The sequence below is a fragment of the Tachysurus fulvidraco genome, unplaced genomic scaffold (assembly GCF_022655615.1).
Source record: "Tachysurus fulvidraco isolate hzauxx_2018 unplaced genomic scaffold, HZAU_PFXX_2.0 HiC_scaffold_42_np12, whole genome shotgun sequence".
Taxonomy (NCBI): Eukaryota; Metazoa; Chordata; class Actinopteri; order Siluriformes; family Bagridae; genus Tachysurus; species Tachysurus fulvidraco.
In genome coordinates, this window is record NW_025927275.1 from 594,233 (window position 1) to 601,471 (window position 7,239).

At 40.5% G+C, this 7,239-nt stretch overlaps 1 long non-coding RNA gene across 1 annotated transcript; it reads right to left on the minus strand.

The window, feature by feature from the left end:
* Positions 1–1,427: 1,427 nt before the first annotated feature.
* Positions 1,428–6,610, minus strand: LOC125140683. Its single transcript, XR_007139890.1, has 2 exons — positions 6,443–6,610; positions 1,428–1,592 (listed from the first exon to the last, which is right to left on the minus strand). It is a non-coding gene; the product is annotated as an uncharacterized LOC125140683 (long non-coding RNA).
* Between the last annotated feature and the right edge of the window lie 629 nt (positions 6,611–7,239).

Genomic DNA, 7,239 nt, shown 5'->3' on the forward strand with positions numbered 1-7,239 from the left:
GATGGGGGGAGTCATTGTACTCTTTCAAAAACCTATCCCGCCAGTTGCCATCGGACCAAGCACGCTATCTGACTCTAAGTAAGAACTCTGATTCATCTCTCCACACACCTGCCCTTCCTCCGGCTCGTCAATCGGGTTTGTGGGATGGGTAGGTGAGCAGAACTAAGCCCAGTCAGGCTAGGGGGGACGATCTGCTCAGTCTAGTGGCTCGCCCCCACTCTGCTTTCCTTCACATCCACACCCATCAGGTGGGAGCATAGAATGGATAGATAAGTATAAATACATCATACACATACACACACACATACATACATACACACACACACACACACACACACACACACACACACACACGTTGGGGCCGTCAGACCAGCTTACAGACCCCAGGTGAGTATTTGGCCTCCAAGGTGAGTTCTCACAAAAAAAAAAAAAAAAAAAAAAAAAAAAAAAAAAAAAAAATAAAAACATAAAAACAAAAAAACATACATACATTAAGGCCTCCATGGGTCTAGGACGACGTTGGATCCAATGGCCGACCCGGCTCGTGTGTCTTCGGACAAATACACATTAAAAACACATACCCACAATCAATTCACACTAGGCCAATACACTCACGACACTGACTAAACCTAGCACCCCTCTCTTGTGGTTTTCCACACTCTGTAGGATATAATAAAGTCCTACACGGAGCTATTGACATCGGCCTTCGTCTGCAAAATCTCGAAACCTAACCTTAAACCTAACCGTCGCCTAATCCTAAAACCTAGCTCTAAACCTAACCATAACCTAACCTCAAAACTTAGCCCTAACCCTAACCTCAACTCTAAACCTAACCGTCGTCTAAAAACCTAGCTCTAAACCTAACCTCAAAACTTAGCCCTAACCTCAACTACAAACCTAACCGTCGCTTAACTCTAGAACCTAGCTCTAAACCTAAACATAACCTAACCTCAAAACTTAGCCCTAAACCTAACTTCAAACCCTAAACCTAACCGTCGTCTAAAAACTAGCTCTAAACCTAACCGTAACCTAATCTCAAAACTTAGCCCTAAACCTAACCTCAACCGTCGCCTAGCTCTAAAACCTAGCTCTAAACCTAAACATAACCTAATCTCAATACTTAGCCCTAAACCTAACCTCAAACCCTAAACCTAACCGTCGTCTAACTCTAAAACCTAGCTCTAAACCTAAACATAACCTAGCCTCAAAACTTAGCCCTAAACCTAACTTCAAACCCTAAACCTAACCGTCGTCTAAAAACTAGCTCTAAACCTAACCGTAACCTAATCTCAAAACTTAGCCCTAAACCTAACCTCAACCGTCGCCTAGCTCTAAAACCTAGCTCTAAACCTAAACATAACCTAATCTCAATACTTAGCCCTAAACCTAACCTCAAACCCTAAACCTAACCGTCGTCTAAAAACTAGCCTCTAAACCTAACCGTAATCTAATCTCAAAACCTAGCCCTAACCCTAACCTTAACCCTAAACTTAACCGTCGCCTGATCCTAAAACATAGCTCTAAACCTAACCATAACCTAGCCCTAAACTTAACCTTTATCTTAAACCTAACCCTAAAACCTAGCCCTAAACCTAACCGTTACGATTTGGCTCTAAAGGCTAAAATCTAATTTTAAACGTATCTCTCACTAATGGTAACCGTGGAGATTAACCCCAAAAAAAGACAACTTGAATTGGAACCAAAAGGCTTTAAATCTTAGCTCTAAAATAAAAAATAGGCCTAATACCGTAAAGCTTGATTGCCTAAATTGAACCAAATCAGTTAACTAAATTGGTTGAATTAAAAATTTAATTACATTAATTAATTAAAATAAATTGTCAGATTAATTTACTTTAGTATTGATTGTTTAGTTAAAATGATTTAGGAAGTAATTAAGCCATAATTAATTTAAAATGAATCTAACCTAATTGGGATTAATCCAATTTGGACTTTATATATAAAAAATTATTTATTAAATTTTATATATTTATATTTACCTATTTATACATTTATAATTATAAATATACCTATATTCTTTATACCTAATCCAAACTGCATGTAATTACCTAGTTTAGGCACCAGATGGCGACATTCTTCGATGGGCCGCGCCTAATTTTTCATGCACAGCAATGCATTCTGGGTCTTGTAAAAAGAGCAGAATCAAACGCGAATATCTCAGCAACCGTTTGGGCTATCGACATGCCGTTTTTTTTGCCGTGTTCAGCATAATCCACTGTTTCAAATGACACCAAAATTAAAAGGGCACGTAAAACTTTAATTTCGCCCGTTTTAACTCAATATTAGATCCCTAAATCGATATAAATTAAATATTTCACTCAGAATTATGTTCACTTATGTATTTACATTAATTTAATCAGAAAAAAATCCAAATTGCATGATGAATACTGCAGATTGGGCCGTTTTTGCATTAGCTCCGCCTAAATGCACAGAGAGGATTCTGGGAACAGAATCAAAGGCTAATATCTCAGCAACCGTTCGAGCTATCGACATGCTGTTTTTTTTGCCGTGTGCATCATGTTCTATTGTGTCTGATGACACTAAAGTTGAAAGCCCACGAGAAATTTTTAAAAATCTACCCTCTTGGTGAAAGAGGTTCATTTTAGGCACATGATTTCAGCTTGATCCATAGAGATTCGAGCTGGGGGGCGGCTACATCAGTAGAAGCCTGATTTTTCCCGAAACTATTCCATCGGTGACAGCCTTGGAATAACGTAGGGAAGAATCCGCTGATGTACGCTCAACCCTTGGGGACTCAACCTAGTAGAAGCTTGATGTCTTTCTGAAAAATTTCATTTTGGAATTCGTAAGGAAGCCATCCGCTGGGTTGCTACCCGCCCAGGGCCATCTGGGGGTGATGCTTTTTGCATTGCACTCTGGACCCCTGGTTTAGCTAGGAAAAGGGAACGAACCGAGCCTCTCGGATACCTTGCGGTGTTAACGAAGAGGTGCTCGGCCAGTGCCCCTGCAACGCCTCCCGGGTGCGTCGATCCAGTTCTCAGACCCTAGGTGAGTATACGGCCTCCAAGGTGAGTTTTTGGCCTCCGTGGGTCTACTAGGACAGCGTTGGACTCGTTCGCGGACCTGTTCGTCGACCCTGCCAGAATGTCTCGGGAAACCTTGCGGTGTTAACAAGTGACATTCTCGGCTGGGTGAGGTTTGTAGCCGGCCTCCCTGGGTCCACTAGGACAGCACGCAGGGCGGTGGTCTGGGGCCAACAGACCTTAAATGGGGCCAAGTCTTCTACTGGTGGCTAGCACCGACCACACGACAGCACATCATGCACCACACTGCACCACACTGCACCCACACCACGTTAGCTTCCCAATTTCACTTGTGTAGCACTTTGATAGAAATAATGCTTTACACTAATAATAATAATAATAATGATAATATTAATAATGTTAACAATAACAGTAGCAAAATGGTAACGTTAAAGAGAGAGACAAGTTCTCTCCCATTCTGCTCTCCTTCACTTCCACTCTCTTCTTTTAAGAGCAAATTAGAGCCCATTATAGACAAATAAATAGATAGATAAAATAGGTTAATAGGCAAAATAGTGCAATGACTCCACCCATACGGAGGAGTTCATTAGCATTAGCATTAGTTAGCTTCTGATTGGACATGGGACACAAGCCGAGGCTTGATCCACCTACGGCTGGCCGCCTCAGAGGAGGGTGTTCAGTGATCAAAGGCCGAAACACCCGTTGAGCCTGAGGTGCACTGCTGATGATGTGTCCTGAAATTCTTAAAGTGTTTGTTTAACAACCTTAAATAAACCATTAATTATAAAATTAATTCTTTTTAAATAATAAATAAATAATTGAATGAATGTGTGAATGAATGAATGCATAATTAATTAATTAATTAATTAATTACATAAATGAACACTTCCTCTTTCTTAGGAAAATCCTAAAACTTGGAGACTGACTCACTCAACTCAGTGGCTCACCTCCTTGTTCCTCAAGGCCCATTTGGGACCTACATACATACAAAGTTCTGACAGAGCGATAGCTGTAGCAATGACATGCGTCGGCCAGTGCCTTTCCCTTGTCTCCCTATCTAACCACGCAGGTTAAGACCCTGTGATGGGGGGAGTCATTGTACTCTTTCAAAAACCTAACCCTAACCCTAACCCTAACCCAAAACTTAGCCCTAACCCTAACCTCAACTCTAAACCTAACCGTCGTCTAAAAACCTAGCTCTAAACCTAACCTCAAAACTTAGCCCTAACCTCAACCACAAACCTAACCGTCGCTTAACTCTAAAACCTAGCTCTAAACCTAAACATAACCTAACCTCAAAACTTAGCCCTAAAACCTAACTTCAAAACCTAAACCTAACCGTCATTTAAAAACTAGCCCTAAACCTAACCGTATCCTAATCTCAAAACTTAGCCCTAAACCTAACCTCAACCGTCGCCTATCTCTAAAACCTTGCTCTAAACCTAATCATAACCTAATCTCAATACTTAGCCCTAAACCTAACCTCAAACCCTAAACCTAACCGTCGTCTAAAAACTAGCTCTAAACCTAACCGTAACCTAATCTCAAAACCTAGCCCTAACCCTAACCTTAACCCCAAACTTAACCATCGCCTAATCCTAATACATACAGACCTTAAATGGGGCCAAGTCTTCTACTGGTGGCTAGCACCGACCACACGACAGCACATCATGCACCACACTGCACCCACACCATGTTAGCTTCCCAATTTCACTTGTGTAGCACTTTGATAGAAATAATGCTTTACACTAATAATAATAATAATAATAATAATAATAATAATAATAATAATAATAATAATGTTAACAATAACAGTAGCAAAATGGTAACGTTAAAGAGAGAGACAAGTTCTCTCCCATTCTGCTCTCCTTCACTTCCACTCTCTTCTTTTAAGAGCAAATTAGAGCCCATTATTGATGATTTTCCTTAGGAAAATCCTAAAACTTGGAGACTGACTCACTCAACTCAGTGGCTCACCTCCTTGTTCCTCAAGGCCCATTTGGGACCTACATACATACAAAGTTCTGACAGAGCGATAGCTGTAGCAATAACATGCGTCGGCCAGTGCCTTTCCCTTGTCTCCCTATCTAACCACGCAGGTTAAGACCCTGTGATGGGGGGGTCATTGTACGTTTCCAAAAACCTAACCCAGCCAGTTGCCTTCGGACCAAGCACGCTATCTGACTCTAAGTAAAGACTTTGATTCATTCCTTCACACCTGCCCTTCCTCCGACTCGTCATTTCGTTTTTGGGGGGATGGGTAGGTGAGCAGAACTAAGCCCAGTCAGGCTAGGGGGGCGACCTGCTCAGTCCAGTGGCTCGTCCCCACTCTGCTTTCCTGCACATTCACACCCGTTAGGTGGGAGCATAGAATGGATAGATAAGTATAAATACATCATTACCCTCCCTCACACACACACACACATACACATACACACACACACACACACACACACACACACACACACACACACACACACACACACACGTTGGGGCCGTCAGACCAGCTTACAGACCCCAGGTGAGTATTTGGCCTCCAAGGTGAGTTCTCACAAAAAAAATACATACATACATTAAGGCCTCCATGGGTCTAGGACGACGTTGGATCCAATGGCCGACCCGGCTTGTGTGTCTTCGGACAAATACACATTAAAAACACATACCCACAATCAATTCACACTAGGCTGATACACTCACAACACTGACTAAACCTAGCACCCCTCTCCTGTGGTTTTCCACACTCTGTAGGATATAATAAAGTCCTACACGGAGCTATTGACATCGGCCTTCGTCTGCAAAATCTCGAAACCTAACCTTAAACCTAACCGTCGCCTAATCCTAAAACCTAGCTCTAAACCTAACCATAACCTAACCTCAAAACTTAGCCCTAACCCTAACCTCAACTCTAAACCTAACCGTCGTCTAATAACCTAGCTCTAAACCTAACCTCAAAACTTAACCCTAACCTCAACCACAAACCTAACCGTCGCTTAACTCTAAAACCTAGCTCTAAACCTAAACAGAACCTAACCTCAAAACTTAGCCCTAAACCTAACTTCAAACCCTAAACCTAACCGTCGTCTAAAAACTAGCTCTAAACCTAACCGTAACCTAATCTCAAAACTTAGCCCTAAACCTAACCTCAACCGTCGCCTAGCTCTAAAACCTAGCTCTAAACCTAAACATAACCTAATCTCAATACTTAGCCCTAAACCTAACCTCAAACCCTAAACCTAACCGTCGTCTAAAAACTAGCTCTAAACCTAACCGTAATCTAATCTCAAAACCTAGCCCTAACCCTAACCTTAACCCCAAACTTAACCGTCGCCTAATCCTAAAACATAGCTCTAAACCTAACCATAACCTAGCCCTAAACTTAACCTTTATCTTAAACCTAACCCTAAAACCTAGCCCTAAACCTAACCTTCACCCTAACCTTAACCGATAACCTCCAATTCGGACCGCTGCGCTAATCCGACTTCCAAACCTTAAACTTAACCCATCTTGGCCCCAAAATTCCCTAAACGTTACGATTTGGCTCTAAAGGCTAAAATCTAATTTTAAACGTATCTCTCACTAATGGTAACCGTGGAGATTAACCCCAAAAAAAGACAACTTGAATTGGAACCAAAAGGCTTTAAATCTTAACTCTAAAATAAAAAATAGGCCTAATACCTTAAAGCTTGATTGCCTAAATTGAACCAAATCAGTTAACTAAATTGGTTGAATTAAAAATTTAATTACATTAATTAATTAAAATAAATTGTCAGATTAATTTACTTTAGTATTGATTGTTTAGTTAAAATAATTTAGGAAGTAATTAAGCCATAATTGATTTAAAATGAATCTAACCTAATTGGGATTAATCCATATAAAAAATATAAAAAATTATTTATTAAATTTTATATATTTATATTTACCTATTTATACATTTATAATTATAAATATACCTATATTCTTTATACCTAATCCAAACTGCATGTAATTACCTAGTTTATGCACCAGATGGCGACATTCTTCGATGGGCCGCGCCTAATTTTTCATGCACAGCAATGCATTCTGGGTCTTGTAAAAAGAGCAGAATCAAACGCGAATATCTCAGCAACCGTTTGGGCTATCGACATGCCGTTTTTTTTGCCGTGTTCAGCATAATCTACTGTTTCAAATGACATCAAAATTAAAAGGGCACGGAAAATTTTAATTTCGCCCGTTTTGA